At 47.9% G+C, this 24,531-nt stretch overlaps 1 protein-coding gene and 1 non-coding gene across 2 annotated transcripts in view; one reads left to right on the top strand and one right to left on the bottom strand.

Annotated features, from left to right (window-relative positions):
- The window catches only part of LOC138472733 (sperm flagellar protein 1-like), a 123,061-nt gene that overhangs the window by 45,175 nt on the left and 53,355 nt on the right, over positions 1–24,531 (bottom strand). The gene's annotated exons all lie outside the window — the stretch shown is intronic.
- Positions 9,669–9,858, top strand: LOC138474950 (U2 spliceosomal RNA). Its single transcript, XR_011269166.1, has one exon. It is a non-coding gene; the product is annotated as a U2 spliceosomal RNA (small nuclear RNA).

A 24,531-nucleotide genomic window follows, 5' to 3' on the forward strand; every position in this document is an offset into this window, starting at 1 on the left:
GATAATAATAATAATGTATTTCGTATATAGCGCTACACACCCATAGGCCTCAGAGCACTGAAACAACAGAAGACATTATCCCACAGAGCAGTATTCAATGTATTAACATCGGAAGGATGAAAGGCTGAGTTGGCCCTGCAGGGGCGAGCACTTAGCTCACTGTGCTACCTGACCGGCCTGACATGAGCATGCTATCTGACCGGCACAACATGTGCACCTCTGACCTGAGCAAGAGTGAAGCCACCTACATAAAAAAGGTTGGTGCTGCATTTCTGTGGCTGCAACGTGTTGTCATAGATTGTTGAAGTAGTGCCAGAAGCAGACCTGCCTGGCTCTGGCTGCCAAGGATGCTTCCAGCGAGGGGACATCTAGCACTACGGCTCCCATGATACCTCACCATTGGCTATGTTGGATTGGGCTAATGGAAGATGTAGTCCTAAACATCTGGCGGGCCAATGATTGCTGACCCCCTGTTTTAGGAAGCGGTTACAGCGCAAGCTTTCAATGGGAGCACGCAAAGCTGGTATTCACGAGGGACCACAGGCTGAGATCACAGGCTAGGGATAACGCCGCGGCAGCACTGCTTGCTTATTTTTAAAAGGGGCGGTTTTCTGCAGGGATACACGAGAAATGTGCTCGGCCTCCAGTCTCCCTCTGGGCAGGTCGGAGAATGGGCGATGGCCGCTGCCCTAAAAGCAACCGTTTATCCAAGAACGTGGTCTGGTCTTAAGCAAGCCACGCCTTTGTCCAAATCGCTTCACCTGTGCGGAGTGAGGCGACCCATAGACCATGCAGCCTGCAGCGAACACGAAAGGCGCATGCAGTGCTTCATTTAAACCCATTTATGGGTGCGTTTAAGTCCAGAAAAAGCACAAAAGAAACATCCAAAAATAGGAGCCAGGAAATGACAGGGATTGCACAGGGTTTCAAATATGGCTTCCAGGGCTGCGGCCTCAGAAGCATTCACTCCCTGTGGCCAGACTCTACACACCCAAATGCGTCGTTGTCTTTCATTTTGTGCTTAGTCATAACACACCGCAAAAGAATTTAATCTTTTAACAAAAAATAAACTTAGCAGTCGACTTCCATTTCTTCGACCCTCTCAAAAATGTTAAGCACACAATAATTTGCCCTGCAAAAGCATGGCATCACTTTCATATATTTAGTTGGAATTTTAGGACTTCCTGCCCCAAAGAGGGAGTAGCCTGCACCTTAGGAGCAAGGCCTCCATGGGACAATTTAAGTGATTCCCACCTGGGGTTCAAAGTATGGTCCATTGCAGCGAGAGAGTCCCCGGCTTGGCGACTTTGTGGCTGCAGTGAAACACACCCCAGAGTTTATAGTGAAAAGGTTGAATGAAAAAAAGTCGAATGTCAAAATCTTGAAAAAAAATTCTCGAAAAAAAAAAAGTCGAATTTTTTTAATGACTTTTTTTATTCGAAATGGGGGGGGTTTCCCCTCCCAACCCCCACTTTTTTTTTTTTTTTGTTTTACCCATTTTTTTTTATTCCTGGACCCCAAAATAAATGCATAATTAAAAAAGAGGGAATTCGACTTTTTTTTTCGAGATTTATTTTTCGAGATTATTGTCGTTCGACTTTTTTTTCTCGAGATTTTGACTGACCACCACACCCCAGATGCAAGAAGGCTTCAGTGTTCAAACCCGATGGCTGCCGCCTTTTCCTCACAATGTTAAACACATTCAAGTACTTGAACACAGTATTGTGCTTCTCATTTATAGAGAGCCCTTTACCATTATTATAGTCTCAAAGCGCTGGTAGTGGTAACACCCTTGGAGGACCGAAGTCCAGAGTGTTGGAGATCGCTGCGTTACAGTGCGTGTGCGCACTTGGCCACAATAAGGCTTAGCAGGGCTGCCAGGCTCACGTAGAAACAACCCACGAAGATCAGGAATGTGGATGGGTGCTGAGGGGGAGTCAGGAGATGGCATGAGTGCTAGAGACACACTATGGGCCTCATTACAACCTTGGTGCTAAGTGCACCAACTTTACCACCATGGTGTAAACTCCGTTTACACCATGGTGGATGGCGGATTTACCGCCCCATTCCAAGGTGAGTGGGGCGGTAAATCCCCATTTCCCATTTTCCCTTCCCCATTCCCATTTTTGCCCCATAGGGCATAATGGGAGTGGGGAAGGCGCTAATTACGCCGCCATAAATTACGGCAGCGTAATTAGCACCATGGCAGGTTAGCGCCATGGATTTTAACGCCTGCTAAAAGCAGGCGTTAAAATCAGAATCAGGCGTTAAGGGTTAACGGTGGCGTTAACCCTTAACGCCTGAGTTGTAATGAGGCCCTATGTGTCCAGCGTCCCCGAATTTGTCCTAGGTCTTCGCTGCATACTGATGCCACGGGTGTTGAGGCATAGGACCTCATTAGACCCAGGCGGAAAACCATGGTGCTAATAGCACCATGGTCCATGCCGGTAACTTACCGACTCCGCCATGGAGAAAGGGGGAATTACCACCCCATTACAAGGTTGGCGGGCGGTAATTCCCCCTTCCTCCATGGCCCTTCCCCATTCCCATTTTTGCCCCATAGGGTTCAATGGGAATGGGGAAGGTGCTAAGTACGGTACCGCAAATTGCGGTACCGTACTTAGCACCAAGGTCCCTTAGCGGGTCCCTACTTTAACGGCTGGTGTAGACCAGCCGTTAAGGTCGGGTCCCGCAAAGGGACCTCGTAATCAGGCACTAATGGGTTAACGGCGCCGCAGCCTTTTACGGTGCCGTTAACCCATTAGCGCCAGGGTCGTAATGAGGCCCATAGTCTGGTGTATGTAGTTTTACAAACATTAAGTGCCCAGCCAGCCCAAATGTTGCTATAGGTCGTGGCTGCATTCGACTCTGGGTGAGTTGTACAATGAGCCCAGTCCTTTCATACACAATCCACTAGTTGAAGAGATATTTTGCAAGCACCTTTATCTGGGAAACAACCTTACCTTACCATACATTGCAGCAGATAATGGTAGGGAAGCACAGCAATATTTGATTGAAAGCTGGACCCTAAGGTGGAATGGATGATATGATATGATAGGTTATTTATAATGCGCTTAATACCCAGTGTTTTCTAAGCGCAGTCCCGGGGATCGAACCTGTGGTGCTCCGTGTCGTCTTGCTTCCAAGGCGAGCACGTTGCACCTGACCTATCCTCCCGAGATGCACGAAATTACTATGAAATGCAAGAAACAAATGGCCCTGTGCTCTAATAATACATTATTTGGATGTAAACTGCATACACGCAGACACTTTTATGTAGAAAATATGTAAATTACATATTTACTACAGATTGACATATGAAAACAATGAATTAAAAAAATCATAATGCAACCGTAAAGTAACAATCAGCCGACACATGTTTCGTTCACTTGGGCCTTTTCCAAGGCTTTATTATCATGTGCAGGAATATCTCTGTGAGAGACTTGTTTTTCTACTGTCATCAATACTGCCGAAGCTCCCTGCTAGGAACTCAGTTCGAGGTAACAGGTGATAGATCTGGAGAAAATAAAGCCCACAATTTTCATTTTGCGTTGTTATTCTTCAGCAAACCTTTGGTTGGTATGAGAGAAGCTAAAATCTCTTCAAATATCCACTTCCTGATTGGCTGGTCGTTCCAGAAGGGTTTCTGGTCTGGGGCATTTTTTTTTTTCTCTTAAAGAACTGCAAGGCGGAGTTTGGGGCATTCACTGGTAACATTACCAGTGAAGCGGCATTAATAACCATGCAGGCATAGCCACATATCAGGCTCACCTTTGACATATCTTCCAGGCTGGCTGTAACAAAGCCATGTAAACAGGCCATTGAAACTTGCTACATTCCTGAACTCAAGAGGCCATGTGCATCCGGTGAGCTTTGAACTGCCATTGGGATAGTCTTTTAAAAGGTGGCCGTTCCTGTGAATGACCAAGATCAAATAAAAATAACATTTGCAGGCAAATGTCAAGATGAGAAAACAATTAAGGATGTGCCCCCTATGAGAGATGATGATTGGACTTGGTTAGCCGGTGCCTCAGGAGGCTACAATCAAAGTTAACGCCTATTACAGACATCAAATTCGACAATTGAAATAGGAACATGGAACACCAGGGGGCATAGTCACTTACTCAACACCACCTCTGGAGAGCTGATGACTCTCGACATCATTTGCCTCCAAGAAACTTGGTTAGTTGAGATCCCCCTTGCAGAAGGCTACGAAGTAAGTGCAAATCCAGCTATCAAAGGAACAAGGGGCCATCAATGGCTGGGTTGCTAACCTTAATCAAAAAATCAAGTGGCTTTCGGATCATAAAAACGCTAAATCACTCACCATACATACAAGTGACCTTAATTGAAACAATGACACAAATAAACACAATCGGAAAGCAGATACATATCATAAACTTATATTGAAACCAAAAGGCTATCGGTCTTGCCCCCTTTGCAGACGAAATCTTAGAAATAATTGACAATATCATGTCTACAGAACCGTGCCCAAACTTGATACTTTGTGGCGATTTTAATCTCGAATGTATTCAATTGGATGGGGACAAAAATATGAAGGCCGGGAATTCAAAAAGGAAAACACTTTTTGTAACGCAATGGATGGAGGAACTGGAGGCCAGAGAATTAGCAATAATGAATGGCAGTACCATAGGAGATGTCCCAGCACAAGCAATGTGGGGGCGAAATGGTCAAACATTCGTACCAGACTACTTTTTTGCCTCAGAACAAATCAGTAGAAATGTCCGCTCCCTGCAAGTCTTAAAAATGACTCAGAGTGATCATAACTTGCTTAAAGTCACACCCGAGAGCACACCAGCAAAAAAAGGGCTTAGCACGGGAAGCGGCTATCTTGGTAGAGCCTAACGGAACAAGACTAAAAATAAACCCAAATCAAGTGAACAGTATCACAAAAGATCACCAAAACAGGAAAAATACCATCTCTTTCCACGCGCAAGAATATGGCCCTCTGCTAGAACAACATGCAGCTAAAAAAGGCAATGCAAGAAAAAAGGGCTTTTTAGACGACATGTGTTCGACTTAGAAATTCTTCAAAAAAAATAAATGTACGAAAGGAAATTCGATTCATCATGCAGAACAGTACTTTCATTATGGTAATTGAAGGAAAAAAGAAAGCCAAGCAGAAGTACAAAAATTGGCTAGTTGCACACAAGTGTGAAATCGAACAAAGACGCAGAACATATGATCAACCTGCTCGCACAAAAAACATCTAAAGATTTTTAGAGGACAATAAATCAGCTTGAAACACTGCTAAATGCCCTTATATGCAACATGGTGTCCGAAAAACTATGGTTATCACATTACACTGAGCTATATAAGGAACAGGGTACAGCGAAGAATCCAGCTCTCCCACACATGCAGCAATGGAATATTGTGATGAAACGTGATGACATCCTAAATAACATCTTGAAAATTAGTTCATCGAGAACACCTGGGCCCGATGGGCTAACCAACAAAACCCCCAAAGAAAATCCAGAGGAATGGGCACGTTTCTGTACCGTATTATTTGAAATCATACTGAAAAAACGGGCAATGCCAACTTCATGGAAGAGCGCAATTGTCGTTCCAATTTTCAAAAAGGGATTAAGAACAGAACCCAAAAATGATCAGGCAATTGCCCTAATTGATGTGCTTGGAATTATTTTTGCTACTGAAATAGAAAGGCACTTGGAACAATGGGTGAAAAAAACAACGTAATTCGACCGAAGGCAAACTGGTTTTGTAAAAGGTGTAGGTTGTGGTTTAAATCTCTTCCTGATCAATGCACTAAAAATTGAGGCAATTAAGCAAGGAAGCAAAATCTACTTTGCATTTATTGACCTTGCTCACGCATTCGATAGGGTGAATAGAGAACTTTTATGGTATAAATTAAAACAACGAAATTGACCCGCAAGTCTGATCTTAGCAACGAAAGCCTTGCATTCAAATACTGAGATAAAAATCAGACTAGATCAGGATGGAACTCTATCTGCGCCCATAAGAACATATAGAGGGGTGAAAGAAGGGTGTCCCTTAGCCTCATTCTTGTTCACCATGTGGCGTGGATCCTATATGCGGACGATCTAGCTTTGCTGGATGTCACTCCCATCGTGTTACAACACCAACTGACAGCCTTGGAGAAATATGTAGAAGCAAATGGGTTAAAAGTAAAACCGGCAAAATCTGAAATTCTTACACTTCAAAGACTAAAAGGATAAAAAGCCACCATAACAAAACATCATCGGTGGAAGCGTGGAGAGCAAAAGATAAAATCTGTTAATCAGACAGAATATCTGGGCATGGTTATAAGTAGCAACATCAACGATGCCCCATGGGTGTCAATACCTAAGGCAAAGTGTAAGAAACTTGCGGCAGAAGGCGCCCTGCTAAATAAGAAATATGGCAGATTTACAATCAAGCCAGTGGTTGAATTTTATAAAGCAAAAGTGGTACCTGAGCTAACGTACAGAGCGGAATGTGCTTTGGGATGCCCGGCTTCCTTGTGGCCCTCACTAGAAAACAGCTTTTGGAGTAAAGTCTTATGGTTACCTGAAGGAACACCAACAGCTTGCATACGATACAAGCTGGGCCTTCTCTCAATAAATGCAAAAGTCATATGGAATACTCTTGCTCTATATCGCAAAATGACATCTGCAGATCCACTCCGACAATTTGAGATCCTTGCTAAGACAAATGGAACACAGAAAGGAACTATTCTAGCCAAATGGTTTTACTAATGTGAAAATATCCTAATACAACTAAATACGGATAATAATACCTTACAAACAAACCTGAACGCAGTGAAGAAAGAATTGTGGATTCAGGATTGGGTTGATACCATTGAGCAACGTCGGTTGCACAGAGTGATTCATAACTGTGCCGTAGAAGGCAGAAGGTTCAATGAATTACCAAACTGTTCGAAAACATTTCCATCAAAACATCATAGATCATGGAAATTCCGGCAAAATCTGTTTAACACGAAAGAGAGGACTGCTGCGTGGAAGTCAAACCGTCAAGATAATGGGAAATGCAGATTCTGTAAAAGTGCAAAGGAGTCCTTAAAACCATTTGACATTATTCTGCCCTGCCCTGAAAACCTTGCAAACAAAACATTTGGGAGAACTGATAGCGCAAAGTCCCTCATTGTGTGCGGACAAGTGGTGGACCCGCTTCATGGTGGGGAATGACAAAAAAGCGATTTTTTACCCCTTACGTTCTTCTTAGATAACATGCAAAAAATGCTAATGAACTGAAGTGCATGATGGTAACGACAAATGAATTGCTGAAGAACACGATCAATGATTAGTAGTAATCACACAGACATTGGATCGAAATGTATTTTTAAAAAGTTTGTAACAAACTCGTTTAAATAACAATACATTTTTTTTTAAAAAAGGTAGCCAGAAGTTTCACGTGGTACATAAGCTCGCAAGTGGGCGTGTGCTGCTGGAGGTTAGGTTAGCTGTCATGTTTTCTTGATCAAGCTTAAACCTCTATGGTTTATGCTGCCTGGGACGTTCATTTGGGTTATCGACCTCAAACGTTGTCATAAAAATGTGAGACAACCGGAAATGAGACTGACACATTTGGCCAATCCAAAGGTGGAGCTGGCTAAACATATTACGGTCCAAAACTCAAAACAAAAAAGGAAAAAGGTAAGTAGTTGTGAATAGGGACAGGGCATGCTTTAAAGTGCAAATTGCGTGCAGGGGACCGCCAACGTATTCTTTCACGTGCTGTTTGGTCCCCTGCATGCAATTCTCAGCGCCAATATCGTGAAGTGTAATTGTGAGAAGTAAATCCAGACAAAATCACATTTACTCTTCACTTTTACTCTTTGCTTTGAGAGAAATAAAACGCTTCCTGAAACTTTTGCCTCGCAGGCAGAGCTTTGTAATTGATTCCAGTGGAATCCACCTGTTATTTACCAGGTGTAACTGCAAGGTGGATTCCATAGGAATCCTTTGGTTTTTGCGCCTGCATGAAAATCTTAGGCAGGTGTAAATCTGTGTGCTCTTCCAAGACAGATGCGGAAAGCAAAGCGGACATTCAAACTTCGCTGTGCTGCCCTCATATGCCTTGGAAAGGCACTGCATATAGATGAAGTGCAAAATGAAAGTGCAAAGGCATTCTGCCTTCCTTTGCCGCTTTCATTTGGCGCACAACTCTGTGCAAAGTGACCTGCATGGAGACAGCAAGGGTTAAATTGTGTGTTAATGACAGGGAAATCATGGCATGGGAGCGACCGCAACTGAATAGAATTTTAAAAAAACATTAAAACTATAAAAAAATGAAAGGGGCAACTTTCAAAATGGTAATCTTTCAGAAGTTGACGATAAAGCGTGACACAGAAGCTTATTTTTGAAGTCTTTTGGCTGGTGTCTGATTTTTCTGTTTTGCTATTAAGTGGTGCATTAAACACTGCCCAGGAGCTGAACCTACACTTGTGGGTGCTGTCTGGCTCGTTACCGACCCCAGTGACCCCCCCTTTGATCATGTAAGTCCCTAATTCCATTCTCACAGACTACCTGCCCCACCGGCCATAAACCCACCCCCTTGTGATCTCTTTGAGCCAGCTCTGTGCTTTTAAGGGGATGCCAAAGTTATTTCTAAGGAGGTTTTTTTTAAGGATAATGGCTTAGTTGCAGCTGTAAACCAGCTCCTGGTGTAATACAAATATCATAAACAAGTGTGTCTTTTACCACTTTATTTATAAGCCATATGTGTGACTTTGCACTGAATTCCTGGTCCATGCAAGCATCGGCAGAGCCAGCAGTTTTTGCTCTTGGTATGTCATGCTAGGTTATGGTACTGTGGTTTATATACTATGCACGGCGGCCATCTGCATTGTCTTTTGGCACTCAGGCAGATCAGAAAGTGGTTGGCGTGGATTTGGTTAGTGGGGCAATTTATAGGCATTTGCCAGACACTGCATAATATGCCCATGTACTAGCAACATTTGCCAGTTGTTGTCATTTTATGGCCAGAGTACATCACGACAGCACCAGGAAATTGCCGATCGCAGCACCTACACAAATGCTAAAACTGTTGGCTTTGGCAGTGCTTGTTTTTCTAGTTATTTTTCCATACATCTTAATTCTCATCAAAAGAGCCTTACCAAAGGAACCAGAAGAGATATGGTGTCAGCGCCCTTCTTGGTTAAAACCCCTGTGTCCACAGGCGTTTATAGAAACCATTGAAAAACCGGCATTTCAAGCTGTCACTAGTGTGGTAGATGGCGGGGGACAGTTTCCTCAGACGCCACTTAAGAGCTGTTTAGCTGCCAAGTGCTGTTCGCTAGCAGAACTAAAGAGTCCGCTAGAGTTCCCATCCAGGGCAGAAACCGCAGCTGCTTGTGAAGCACATCACCAGCCGACAACTCCCCAAACCACAGCAGGTGAGAAGTATAGGTTTAGAAATAGAATAGGACTATTCTAGGAGGTGCCTCTTCCGACAAGAGGAGGTGTGTGAGATCCAGATGTTCACTCTGGAAAGGCCCACACACCACGAGTCTGGAGAACTTGGAAACAGGAGCAGTGGAAATTCCTGCAAAAGGAGTTTGAACCAGCTCACCCCTGAGGGATGTTCCCGCCCAAGAACATTGGGAAAAATGCATCGCTTTCTCACCCCTGAGGGATGTTCCCGCCCAAGAACATTGGGAAAAATGCATCGCTTTTCGGCCTTTAGGCTAAGATCAAGTGTAGTATCTGTCCTTATCATTTTAACATCTGATGCGTCCTCTATCTGGGGACCATATACTAGGTTGATTTTTGGAATGGGGAGATGAAGTGGGGGCTTGCTCTGTCCACTCCACGCATCAACCTGGTGTTGCAATGCCTCCTGGACTGTGCACAAAAATAAATAAATAAATAAACAAATAAATAAATAAATAACATTGTGAAAATAATGGCTTGAAATGGCTCATTTTACAGCACACTTTTCGGAAGAGATCTGAGTAGAATCAATATAGTTTACAGGCAAGTGTTAAGGGGAACACATAAGCTATTCCACGACTTCAAATACCATGTCTGCCACAGTGCGCAAGAGCCTTTCTCCATACCAATGGGTGCATAGTAGGCTGCATCACTAAAATACCTGTGCGCTACCGCATTGGAAAAACTGACATCATATGCCAGGTTGAACAGTCTGAAATATTTCTACCATCTGCAAATAATGTGCCGAGATGTGTAATGCAGATCACAGTTCGAATGCTAGATAATAAAATAATCAGAAATGCCAATTTTATTTTTTTTAAACTTTGTTTTATTAGCATTTTCATAGTATAACAAACGGGCATAAAACATTTTCCAAGAAATATACAAATGACTGGCCCAAGTACCCCCCCACCCCCCAAACAGACCCTCCCCCCAAAAAACGTAGTCCCAGTTAAACCTTCTTTGTTGGGGAGACGCGTTGAAAGCTCTATGTGTCTGGAGCTCGAGAAAGAGCCTGAGCGTTGACAACGTGTATGGCTGTATATAGTCCGCCGTCACCCGGGCCGCGGGCGCCCGTTCCCTCCATGTTTCCTCCCTGTGGATCAGTGTACGTCCCATCCCCAGGTCTGCTGTACCCCGAACCAGTTTGCTTGGAATGTGCCCAAATCATTGTTCATCATTGCCGTAAGTTTGTCCATCAGGAACATATTTTTGACCTTTTTTAGCCATATCTCCTTCAAAGGGGTTTCCGGGCTCTTCCATTTTTGTGCTAGGGCCACCCACCCCGCCCTTAACATTGTTTCCCACATTCTTGGGTATCTGGCTATGTCCGTAACCTCTGGGGGAGGCCCAGCAGCATTGTCAGATGGTTCTGGGGGAGTAGTTCCTCCGATACTTCAGCGATCCAGCCCCTTACCTCCTCCCAATATGCCTGCACTTTCGGGCAGTGCCACCACATGTGCCCTCTCGTACCGACCTGGTCGCATCCCCTTGGGCATGCGGGGGACACTCCCGTGGACATTTTCGACAACTTCACAGGATCTCTATGCCACCCCTGTAAGATCTTGAAGTTGTGTTCCATGTCCGCTGTGAATAAGTTCCCATGGAAGGCTATTTTAAATATCCTTGCCCAGGCGTCCTCCGAGATCTCCTCCCCTGCCAAATCATTCCAGAAAGTGCAGAACCTCCTCCTTTCCCCCAGATTAACAGTGTTCAGTATCCTATACATCCCTGATACCGCTCCTTTCCTGGAGGATGCAGTATCCAGTAGTTTCTCAAAGGGGGTCAGCTGTCTCTTCAAGTTCTGGCCCCAGGATTGGTCACATAGGATTCCCTTCAAGCGGAGATATTCAAATATGGAGAGGGACCCCTGTCCGAGGGCGTCTCTCAATTCCTCATAAGGCAGAAATTCCCCTTCCCTAAACATTTGCCCCGCCCACTCCATCCCCGAATCGGACCAGGACTGTGCATTGCGGAACCCCCTACTTCCCAAATTAAGGGGGTGACCCCAGAGTGATGACATCGGTGACGGCCACGACGTTAGGTGTGCCGTCTGGGGGCTTTCCCTCCAGATCGTCCAGAGGACTCCCAGAGATGGGTGAGATTTAAGTCTGTTCGGGATGAACTTGCTTGGGGCCCAAAGGAGGTCCCGAACCTTCAGTGGGTGAGCGTCCATGTCCTCCAAGTACAACCAGTACGACCAGTATGTGCCCATCCCCTCTTTCATGTGTTCCAGGAGAACGCGCAACTGGGCAGCGCGGAAGTAGAGTTTAAAGTCTGGCAGCCCAAACCCTCCCTCCTCCCTCGGTAAGGTCAAGATAGCCTTCGCGGTCCTCGGGGTCCTACCCTGCCAAATGAACTCGCGCACCGCATTCTGGAGGACCCTGAATGTTTGGTCGGGGACACTAGTTGGGAGGGCGGTGAAGAGATATAGTAAACGCGGGAGTATGTTCATCTTCACTGCCGTCATGCGGCCGTACCAGGACAGAATCATTGACTCCCATCTCCTTAGATCTGCAGTGACCCTCGACACAACGGGGTCGTAGTTGGCTGGGGCGAGGTTGGATAGGTCCCGGGTGAGAAGGACTCCCAGGTATCGGATGGAGGCCTTCCCTACTGTTATCCCTTCCAGGCTGTCTAGGGGGTCCAGGCCCGGGTCCCGCGCTCTCATGGGGAGCAGGACAGATTTGGATGCATTAATCTTGAGACCCGAGAGGCGCCCGAAAGCGGCCATCAGGGATAGGAGGGGGGAAGCGAGGAACCCGGGTCCACCAGGTAAGCCAGAATGTCATCTGCGAACAGGGAGAGTTTAAATTCTACTTCGCCTCTCCTGATCCCCTTGATGTCTGGGTGAGCTCTGACCGCTATGGCTAGGGGTTCCATGGAGAGGACATAGAACAGAGGGGAGAGTGGACAACCCTGCCTTGTCCCCCGCGAAAGGGGGACTGATTCTGACAACCTGCCATTCACTTAAACCCTGGCCTTTGGGGCCCTGTATAGCGCTGCCACCCAATCCCTGATGTGCGTCCCAAAGCCCATTTTCTGGAGGGTGAGTTCCATGAATCTCCACTCCACCCTATCGAACACCTTTTTCTAATCAAGGGACAGAACGCTCGCATCTAGGTCTGACACCTAATGAACCCCACCTGGTCTCCGTGGACCAGTTTCGGCAGGATCCCCTCCATTCGCCCTCCAATCACCTTGGCCAGAATCTTTACATCGATATTCAACAGAGAAATTGGGCGATAAGAGGAGCACTCCGAAGGATCCCTGCCGTCCTTGGGGAGCACCACTATAATAGCCTCCATCATGGAGTCCGGGAGGGACCCCCCCCTCCAGCACTGCATTGAACACCTTAACCAAATAGGGGGAAAGGGTCGAGCGAAACCTCTTGTAGAAGTAGACCGAGTAGCCATCCTCGCCCGCGGAGGTGCCCACCTTCATACCTCTGATCACGCGCTCCACCTCATCCTCGGTCACTGGACCCTCCAACCCCTCCGCCATCTCCCTGGTCAGGGCCGGGATCTGTATAGAGGTCAGGTCCGGGATCTGTATAGATTTCAGGAACCCCTCAATCTCCGCCTCACCCCCATTGTATTCAGACGAATATAGCTTCTCATAGTATCGGCGGAAGGCCTCACCAATATGGGGTGTATCGTAGCCTACCTCTCCCACCTCGTTCTTCACTGCTTTCACTAATCTGCTTCTCTGTACCTCCCTCAGTTTCCAAGCCAGAATCCTATCCGCCCTGTCCCCTTTTTCATAATACTTTTGTTTGACCAGTTGAAGACTTCTCTCTGTCTTGTGGAGGAGGAGATCTTTCAACTGGAGCCTGTAGTCATCCAGGGCGGCCACCTGAACACGGTCTAAGGGGTCCGTGGGGTGACCTCCCGGTTGGAGTTGGGCGATTTTCTCCCTTGGTAACCTTTCCTGGGCCTCCCTCTCCCTTTTTTTCTGGGCTCCCATTTTGATCAGGACTCCCCGTAGGGTTGCCTTGAAGGCGTCCCATAGGGTATGCAAACCTACCTCCCCATTGTCATTGAATTCGAAAAAATCTGTGATAGCCTCGAGAACCTCCTGAGCTAGGACCTCATCCTTTAACAGGGAGTCGTTGCACTTCCACCTCCCCCTGCGTTCGCTTAGCCCTCCCCTTGCTATAGTGACTCGGACCAGATCGTGGTCGGACCAGGGGACGGGGTCGACCCTATGGCCAGAAATGAATGGGTGCAGGATCTCGTCCACCAAGATGTAGTCTATCCTGGAAAACGACATATGGATAGCTGAATAATATGTGAAAGAGGGGGTGTCCGTTCATGGGATCGGGATCGTGTCCATTAGACCCAGTTCTGAGTTGACCCTTTGGAAGTTACGCGCCATGGTCTCATCCGCGCCCTGGAGGGCTGCGGTCCTGCACGTTTCATGTCCCGGGTTGGGTCCAGGACCATGTTGAAGTCCCCGCCCACCACCACCGTGCCATGAACAAAGTGCTTGAGTTTATCCCTCACCTCCTCCCAAAATTGAGTTTGGCCTTCGTTTGGGCTGTAGATGACGGCCAGGGTGATTGGGGCCCCCTGTAGGGATTCCCGCACTAACAGGTAACGGCCCCCAGGGTCTTTCAGCGTGGTCTCGTTCTCAAAGCCCACATTCCTCGCTACTAATATGGCCACCCCTCTCTTTTTGCATTCGTGGGAAGCACTGAAGACCTCCCCAATTCCCCCTCCCCATTTGGGCTCCTTCCCCCGTAGCCAATGAGTCTCTTGCACAAAGAGAAAGTCGAGGTTGGCCCTTCTGAATTCCCTGCAAACCAGGGATCTCTTTGTGGGGGTGTTTAAGCCCTGTATGTTAAGGGAGCCCACACCCAGGGCGGGCAGACTGTCAGCCATGATCTAGAATTACCTCTCTCTCGGTCACCGTCGTCACAATGCTCTTCCTTGCGTGCTCCCTTAATTCAGCTTTGCGTTCCCCAACTCCCCCTTCCCCTTCCCCCCGGGTGGGCCTAGAACAATTCCCCAACTGCCCCCCTTCCCCGAACCATAACTGAACTACCACAACCTCTGTGTACCCCCCCACCCCGGCGTCCAGCTAAATAGTTTCGCCATCGCTGGCTTTTGGCCGAACCACCAGCCTGCCCACCACGGCCAGGCAAACCGCGTAAGAAGCTCATCACCTTGAGCCCCCAAAGACCCCCCGCGGCCGTGTCCCAACTAGGAACCCCTCATACTTGCTGTTCGTTGGGACAGTGTAAGTAGTAAATCCTCTGACTCTGCACCCATCTGACCAGGACACAACGGGTCATCCCCGTTCTCAGTCCTCGGAGTCATTCCGTTCCCTGTCTTTCGATGGGGAGGGGGTGTTTATTTTCCTGAATTTCCTCGCACCCGTGCGCCTTCTTCTTTCTCCGGACGGGCCAGGGCCATTTGGTGTGCCATGCTCCAGCCCTGAAGGACCCCTCCTGGGGTTCGTGTCCATTGTATATTCTTGAATAGCTCCCCTTATGTCTTCTTCCGTAATCAGGGTCGATCTTTGGCCCATGTATTCAAAAGTCAGGGAGAACGGGTAGCCCCATCCGTAGCACACGCCCTTCTCCTTGAGCAGCTGTGTAAGGTGGCGGCACATTCAACGCTTGGCCAGTGTGTAGGCAGAGAGGTCCTGGTGTATGGTGAGCTGGGCGTTATTGTAGGTGATTTCTCTGGCCTTTCTAGCCTCCTCCAGCACTTTCGTCTTCTCCGAGTAGTAGTGGAACCGGACCAAAATCGACCGGGGGGCCCCCACCCTGCCCCCCGCTCTGTGCACCCTGTCAAATGTGAGTTCAGTTGTCATCTCTTCTGCGAACAGGAGGGTGATGATATCGCGCACCGCTCGGGTAACGTCCCTCTCTGTTTCCCCTTCCATTTTGGGCACTCCAAAGATTCTGAGGTTGTTCTTCCTCTCCCTGTTCTCGAAATCGTCCATCTGCTGGGCCCTTTCCTCGTCCCTCTTCTCCAGGGCCTCCAGCCTCATGCTTATATGTGCGTCCTGGGCTGCTGTTGTCGATTGGTAGGTCTCGACCTGTAACAGTCTGTCCTCGACCTTATCCACCCTTTGGTCCATTTTCTCGAATTACCGGGCAATGTCGGAGCGCATGTCCCTGATTTCCTGTAAGATCGAAGCGAAGCCCTTTTCCATTGCAGCTGAGGAGGGGGCTGCACCCTCTGATTGGGCCATAGTCTGTTTGAGGCTCTTGCCTGTGCTACCTCTAGCAATCTCCTGGAAGCGGTATCCTTGCAAGGCTTCCCTCCAGCTCATCTGATGCTTCCCAGTGCCCCGTCGTCCAGACCCCCGCGATCCTGAAAAAAAAGGGGGGGGCCCCCTCCAGGCCAGACCTCGGCTTCCTTCCCGGGGCGACCCGAGGGGGGGACCTGCCAAGGGGGGAAAGCGAGGCTAGGTCTCCCCTCGCTTGAATTAAATGCTTCACTGATGCCCCTTGGGGGTAGTTGTATGCCGGGGGGGCGGGCACACACCCTGCCTGTCCCCAGGCGGGGGCCACACACCCTGTCCAAGCTCGTTGTGCCCGTCAGGGGCTTCCTCTGGCTTCCCCAAGAGGGGATGATGTTGACTAAGGGGCCCTTATGGACTAGCCAGGAGGGCTTTTCCCATTGAGCAGGGGGGAGAAGGGGGGCCGTGGCTCTCACGCCCAGCCTGTAGGCTCTTGTTTCGAAGAAGGGGGGGCCACCTCCGGGCGGTCACACGCCCCACCAACGGTAGGCGGGGGCCTCACACCCGGGTAGCCCCCGCAGCCGATTGCGCTGCCTCCGTGTCACGAGGGGGGGGCTGGAGCATACCACTAATCCCTCTCTGCGTTTGCCCACGTGCTCCAGGGGCCCCTCGCCGCCTGAGTAGGGCTCCAGGAGGCCCACTCCACGCCGCTCGCTCACCCGGGGGGGGCGGCTCCTGGATCCTCTAATTCACCGCCTTTGTCTTCCCCAGGGGGATGCGGCCGCCCGCGCTGGAGATTCCTGGGGGAGGGGGGGCGTTCCCGGGTCCGCTCCGCTTCCTCTGCTCTGTCAGGTGGGGGGCGCCGGGACTCCAGTAGCGCCGTCCCGGTCCCCCGAGTGTCGGGCGTGCTCCCGCCTCCTGCCGTGGGGGGATCCCGGCCTGTTGTCTTTCAGTTCGGGGCGTGGGGGGAAGGGCGGAGAAAGCCGTCTCCCGCTCCGCGGCCGCCTCCACGCTCTGCTGGGGGTCCAGACCACAGAGGGGGGGTGCAAGTCACAGGGGGTTGGGGGGGCAGGACGGGCAAAAAAAGTCTGTGTGAGCTCGGGGGGGCACCGCCTCTCCCCCGGCTCCGTAAGCGCCTGGGCCCTGCTGCGTATCCCGCCCGGGAGCCCCGGGACTCGTTCTCCGGCTCTCCGGGGCTCTCGGACTCCGCTCTTTCGATCGCTGGGGGCCCGGGGGGGCCAGAAGGTCGATCCACCACGTTGGGCCTGCGGGGGAGCCTCGGGGGGGGGCTCAATCCCCTCGGATTTCCAGGCTTCGGCGGGAGCTGTGCACTCAGGCCGCCATTGCCTGTCCGCCCCCTGGTGGCCTCAGAAATGCCAAATTTGATGATAAAAAGGGCGTTGCCACCACGTGCCAAATTTTTTCCACAACAAATAATCCATGGTAACGTCAATAAAAGTGTGTTGCTTAACTATTCCTTGGTGTTGCAAATAGGATGCTCGTTGTACCAATCAGACAGGGGTGATGTCCAAATAGACCTTGGTACTTACACATGTGCCGAGTTCAGCTCATTTTCCCTGTCTGTCAGTTTCAACATTTGCATGACGATTTGCTGTGTACCAAGTCAACTTCAAACAGTCAATTACATATTGCAATGTCCGTTTCACAATGTTCCCGCACCCAAGCGCATTGTCATGCTAGTTTCTACTTTGCCTTCAGAAAATGCCAATGTAGTTTCATATTGCCGCAGAACATTGCTTAATGCCACTTTACCATGGTTCTCTCCACGATTGCCCCAGGCCACTTTCCAATTGCCCCAGAACATTGCCCCCTGCCGGTTCCCGACTGCTCCAGAAACACGGTCCCTTAACCCTTTAACATTGCCCCTTGCTGCTTTCCCATTGCCACCAGAATATTGTAAGAGTACCTCTCCCAGTGACCTCAAACATTGCCTATCCTCATTTCCTTATTGATTCCATGACATTGCCCATGCATCTTTCTGGATGCCAGCAGAAAACTGCCCCATTCTGCTTTCTCCAATAACATTGCCCTATGCCCCTTTCTGAATACCGAGAATATTCCCCCATGCCCATTTCCTATTGGCACTTTCACATTGACCCATTTCACTGCCGACTGGCCCGTTTCCCTTTTCCTCTTATGACGCTGCCCTATTCCCTTTTTCCATAGACCATTTACAAATCTCCCTGAACATTTCAAAGCCGCTTACTTTCCAACATGCCCATGACATCGCCCAATGTCCCTTTCTAATTGCCCAGGAAGACTGCCCCATTCCCCCTTTTAATTCCCCCAGAATATTTCCCCATGCCCTTTCCCACTGCCCATTGTCCCATTATTCTGTCCTTTGCTCATTCCATTGCCCCGAATATTGCCCGATATCTTTTCTGTTACCCCAGAATGTTTCCCCATGCCCTTTTGCCATTTCCCCCAGAAAATGGCCGCATGCCCTTTTCAAGATGCCCACAGATCACTCCCCAGTTTTACTTTCTATTGCAGGCCCAGATGATTGGAGAATAAAAGGGGGCCAGGAGAGGAGTTGAGGATACAGAGAATTAAAGATCAAATAGCAGGTGAAACAGGATGCCACGGAGTAGGAGGGAGAGGAGTCTCAGACTCTCCAACTGTACTAGTTTATCCGGGACAGTCCCAGGTTCCAGGACACTGCACCGGATTTTAGAGTCCTGCCTGCCAGTTTTGCAGGCTGGCAGGACTGTTATCCTTCTATGACCTGACCGGCTGGTTTGTGGACTGCATCACTCATCCCTCTCCCAGCCGGCAGCGCTCTGTAGTTTGCAGCAGTCTTTCATGGAACAAAGAGTATGAGCTTTAACCAACTACTGACATTAAAAAAAAAAAACATAACCATCACCAGATTCCAAACAGAGCACCCAGACAGCATTTGAAATCTCCTGCCCTTCCTCAGCATAAAGACTGCTAAGGCGCCATTTTATCTGTAATGCCCACAGAACATAAGTGTTCGTGTGAGAGTGGGGGTTCTGCACTGTCCCTCAGACCGTCTGATGAGGAAGTCTCTGGGACTTCGAAAGCTTAAGCATCTACCAGATCAACTTAATGGGGGTCATAATGAGTTGGGGCGGTATTCCAGTGGTAAATCCGCCGAATTACAAGTGGCAGTGGCGATGTAAACCCACATTTTCTTGGATTTCACAGTACTCAATGGGGCATTTTCGGCAGAATTACCACATCTGAAATTCCGCTGCGGTAATTGTGCTGAAAATGGACAGAAAGTCAGCAGACTTAGCTCCAGCTCATAGCTGGAGGTGAATCCTCCAACTTTCCTCCCAAATCGTAGTTGGGTGGTGCTGTAATGCAGCGGTATATTGCTAAGTTGCCACATTTAACCCACACCGCTTAACTCGTAGTTACCCCCAATATGTTCACAGTTAGACCTATCGAAGGTATCAACATTTGGATTTTGTTTGATTTTAAAACTGGATTAACATGACCTCAAACCCTTTCTCTCCTCAGATCATTGAGAGAGAAGCTCGGATAGACCTAAAGGGCAATAGAGGAATGCCCGAAGTGCCAGCCCATTATTCCAACATGGGCCAGTTTTTGGGGCAAAAATGGGCCATTAATCAGGCCAGTTTCATAAGTTACTACACTTGTGTTAACCAATGTTACTAAGCAAAAATGCTTTCAAGTGCATTATTTGCCCCATATTGGACAACACCTGCTTCAGTAGTACTCAAATCGTCTGTTCTGCACAGTAATGAATTGTAATGTGTGATTGTGGGCCACTTTTTCATTGGTGCCTGGACCGATTTGATGTCCCAGTCCGAACCTGTTGAGAGAGATTGTAATTGCTGTTGCTGCTGCACTACCCTGCTCTCATCCTTTGTTGTCTGTGCACACTATCCGTTACCCAGATGTTTCTGTGTCCAGAACTACAGCACTCATTTCCACATGAGTGCTTTGTGCAGTGTTCTTTCGCAGCTGGAGAAAGCATTTAAGTCAACTCATGGCTTTCTGACCAGCTGTCAGGGACGTCATTTGGGGGTCGCAACTGCGACCTCTGAGGTCTGCCTTGCAACCTCTGTGGTCTCCCGTGTGACCTCTGTCGTTTTTTGTAATGCAAGGTCCTGGAGTGGCTGGCTTTCATGTTCAGGCCCTTTAAAAAAAAAAATAAGAAAAATAATAAGAGGAGTGCCACAAGTCTAAAACTTTCAGCACTGACCCTAAATAAGAAAGAATAGGAAACCAAATAATGTGTCTTTCTGGAATTCTGTACAATAATTGCTAGACTCATGAAGGGTTTATTTCAGGCACACTTCAGGGGGTGAGTCACTGATTTAGTCTGTTCTTAAACGCCTCAACTCAGCCTTTCATCCTTCTGAGGTCGATAAATGAGTACCGACAAAGGTTGGATGATATCAGGTGTATATTTTTTCTATATAAAGCACTTAAGCGTAAGTGCTATATAATAACACATCATTATCATTTGGTCATGGACGTCTGCTTGCATTCACAGTAATTTGATAATATGGGCCTATACACACTGATCTTAACGCTACATAAGGTGATCCATTCTTGCATGAAATGTACATCACATTATAGTGATATCGTAACCATATTTTTCATAGTGTACAATGCTATGTGATGTCACTTCCTGTTTTGTCAACGGGTGAAAGGTCATGTTCCATCCCTTCCTGCGATATCACTTCGGCGTGGAGTCAAATGACATCACTTCCTGTGATGTCATCAGGGGGTCAAGGATCGTGTGATGTCACTTCCGCTACCCCTGGCATTTTGATGAAATGACGTCCCTGCCAGCTGTTATGGGGGGGTTTGTATTGGTGCAGGAGAATGTCAGCCCAGATATTTTGAGAGAATCCCCTCTTAAATGTTATGTTAAATGATTGCAAATTGCAGTCTCCCTTTAAGTAACACAGTGGCAAAACACTGACCAGGAAACTTGTTGATACTCTGTGCGACCGTGGGGTATTTTTATAACCGTGAACCCTCGTCTTGGCTCCCATGTCCCCTAGTCCTTGCCCAGGATGAAGTACCTTTCTTATTTCAAGTTTATGCTTGACTCGATGGACTAGGAATGTACTGCGCTTGCATTCTTGTGTAGGCGCTGCACTATAGTGGGTAGTGGCCATCTCTCTGCACATTGCTGTAAGTTGCAGCCTACCTAGATGTGTTGTACTGCTGTTTCAAAAGGGTCCAGAGCCCTGCTGGGAAAATCCCGAGTTTTCTGTTGAATTGGAGAATTTACCGCCAGCTTCATGTTGGAGGTTAATCCTCCACTTTAAAGCCAACAATCGGGTGAATCACAGTGCACGGTAATTGCGGCAAAAAACCCCATGGAGTCCTATGGGGACTAACATCATCCTAACACCACCGATATGATTGATTTATGTGCGCATTTATAATGCGCTCAGAACAGACTCAACCATATACAGGCACAGATGATACACAAAAATGAGAAACAGGCAAAAGACGGTGCGGGGAACCAATTATCAAAAGAGAATAGTATTGGAGCCATGAGGCCCCCACTGTCCCCTTATTTGAAAAGGTAGGTCTTGAGGGCTTTACGACACTGATAGAGAGAGTCCAGATCTCTGATTTCTCGAGGGAAGTTGTTCCAAAGTCTGGGGCCATAGACAGCGAACCTTCTATCTCCTCTTGAAACACATACAGAGGCAGGAAATGTCAGCAGCAATTGATCCCCCGAATGTAGTTGATACCAGCTAATTGTGCCCTCCAGATAAGAGGGTGCTAATCCATTCAAACATTTATATATCAGGCCAGCCACCATGAAGTCAATTCTCTCCTCCACTGCCAGCCAATGAGGTATCCGGCGGGCAGCCGAAACGTGGGAGGACTTGCCCAGCCGGCAGACCGTCACACAGCGGCATTCTGTGCTTTTAGTAATTTATGCTGCTGGTTGACCAGAATGCCAACGAGGAGGCTGTTCCAATAATACAGGCATGAGTTCACTAGTGCTCTGACTACAACCGCATGGTCATCACCTGATACAAACGGCAGAACTTGCCGTAATAGATGCAGTGAATAGAAAACTGCTTTCACCTCGGCGCTGACCTGACGTTCGCTGCCAAGATTATCCTGCCAAATGTAGCCTAAGGGCCTGATTCATGGAATTATTTGTGCAGAATATAGGGAACTTGTGCAACAAACTGCGCGCGTAATCCCATTTGTCGATCCATAGAATTGAATAATTGAATGTGTGGTATTTTCTTTGGACTTGCATGGATTTCACGGCAGCCTGGCACGACCCCTGGGAGTGGCCAAGTGCCTTGCGCGAGACACCATGCAGAGAGTGGGCATGGCTTGCGCAGAGGGCGGGGTAGGAGGTGGAACATTGAACATGGGGAAGAACATGTGAAAAAGTGGGCATTACAAGGGACGGGCCACAAGCAGTCCATCGCACGCCCACCCGATGGCAGGCGTACAGACACTTGTGCATAGGAATTACCGCGCAGAGGTAAGATCGGGTGTTGGATTTAGGGGTGCCTGCATGCAGCCGGGGTTCCGATCTAACTTCGGGGTGCTCGTACTCAGTGTAGCGGGTGCAGGAACGGTTTACGAGGGTTCACACACAGATTTAAATTTTTACCCAAGTTACAATAGATTGTACGCATGTTGTCAGGGTGCCGGTAAAAGTTGAGGCTGCATGTATTCGTGCCTCTGGGATCACGCAAAGGTGGCTGTTTCTGGCTGTTTTTGATTTGTATGGGGGCGTGTCAGGGTCGTTCCGGCTGCAACTGGTCCAAATGAGTCCTTCTTCTTACTCCTTTCAAAACCTCTTTTAAAGGCAAATGGGCCAGTTTGATTTGTGCAGGCTAAGCCTACCTTAATGAACCAATCCTGGGTCCCCACCAACAATTTTCTGTTATGCGTGAGGTCATAACCAGAGTGCTTTGCAACAGGAAGAGTAAGGGGTGACAACATGTACTACTAAGTCCCACCCATCTTCCTGTCCGTTGTGGATCAAAGTGTCTCTCTGGTTAATTGAGCTATCTGTGGCTCCTGATCAAAGCGCATGTCTTCCTTGAAGTTTGTGGGGAGAACAGACTTTCTGTCTCCATCAAATCACATACTTCTTCCCTCTGAAAGGGGTTCCTTCTGCAGAGGTCGCCTACTGTAAACAGTTGTCCCAGACACTACATTCACTGCCCTGCATACAGAAGGGTGGGAGCTGCCTTCAAGTTGACACATTGTATATCAAAGAGCTGTTGGTTTCCTGTCCCCTTTTGTCAACTCTGGCAGGCCTGTTTCAATTAACTCTCATTAGTATGCGCTGCCACCAGCAGAACTTTGACGACAGACAGGGCAGATCCATGGAGCATTTGATATTTGATTAGGCTGGCCATGGCAGAAGGAAGGTGTTGCCTTCCCCCTTCCTGAGATGCTTTGATGTACCGTGGCTGTCACATTCCAGCTGAACATGACAGGGGGACTGCGCCTGTAGGCTGTCTCCACCAACAGTACATGTGACTATGTGTTTGTTGTGCGGCGAGCATAGGAAAATGTGTGCGGTTTAGCCCCACACATTTTTGTCCGAGGTTGATCTCCCATCATTCAATTTCTTTAAAAAAAATAACTAAAAACACAGGTGAGTGCACACCCGCCGTGTGGATGGTCAAATACCTCACAACCTCCCTACAGCAAGTAAATATTTGGGTCCAAACAGAGCAAGGTCTTGGTCAGATTGAGCTGGAGCTGATTATCCGACATCCAATTGCTCACTTCATCGAGACACTGTATGACCCTGAGGAAAGTTTCCATAACATTCCCTCTCTTAATGAAGAGCTGTGTATCATCGGCATAAGAATGGAAATTTAACCCATGCCCCTCAGGATGTCAATTAATGGCTGCAGGTAAATATTAAAAATCAGAGGTGATAATGAGGAGCCTTGTGGTACTCCACAACCCAGAGATACTGGGTCTGAAATGAACTGCCCAGCTTTGACCTGCTGTTGACAGTTGGATAAAAAAAGATCCAAACCATTTAACTGCTTGCTCAGAGACATTACCTATCTTTCTCAAGTGGCTGTGCAGTATGTGATGATCTACCATGTCAAAGGCCATGGATAAGTCCAAAATCAACAACAATGATAGCTAGACTCCAACTGCAAACCTTAAAAGATCATCATGCACAGCCAATAACGCCATCTCAGTAACAAATTTAGGCCAAAATCCGGATTGAAAGGAATCCAGTGATGATTCCTTCTCCACATAATCCTGCAGTTGGCATGTAACCACCGCCTCTAAGATTTTACCTGGACACAGAAGACCAGCTATCGGCCAGTAGTTCTGAAGGATGACTGGATCTATATTCGTTTTTTTAACAGTGGTGTTACAATGACTTTTTTCAACTGTAGGGGCACTAGACCATGCTCAAGAGATTTATTTATGAACTGTGTCATATAAGGGGAATTCTCTGGAGCCAGTCCCCTTGCAGTACATGCTGGCATTGGAAAAAGTGAATCGTTGTTAGGTTTCAGTGCTGCCATTAGGGATTGAACATAGGTGTGAAAAACTATGACTCAAGCCAAGAGTTTTCAGATAAGCAACAGAGGCTGATGCATTAGAGATAGTCTTTGGCAGCATCTTGCAGTAAGGTAATTTGGTTTGTGAGGTTAAAATTGGAACTTGGCAGGAAAATCAGACAAGATTAATAATGAAGCCAGATAAAGCAAGGGAAATTTGGATACATGTATCTATGTTCTTAATGAGAAGGGCACAATGTGCTTCATGCAGACCATTTTGAGATACCCCCTGTATTATTTGGCACCATATAATAGAGTTTAGCTATTTCTCCACCAACTAACTTGGCAAGACCTCCAACATCAGATAAAGAGTAGACATTGATGTGATTAAGGTGTTTTTGGCA

The sequence above is a fragment of the Ambystoma mexicanum genome, chromosome 8 (genome assembly GCF_040938575.1).
Source record: "Ambystoma mexicanum isolate Mex_15411 chromosome 8, UKY_AmexF1_1, whole genome shotgun sequence".
Classification (NCBI taxonomy): Eukaryota; Metazoa; Chordata; class Amphibia; order Caudata; family Ambystomatidae; genus Ambystoma; species Ambystoma mexicanum.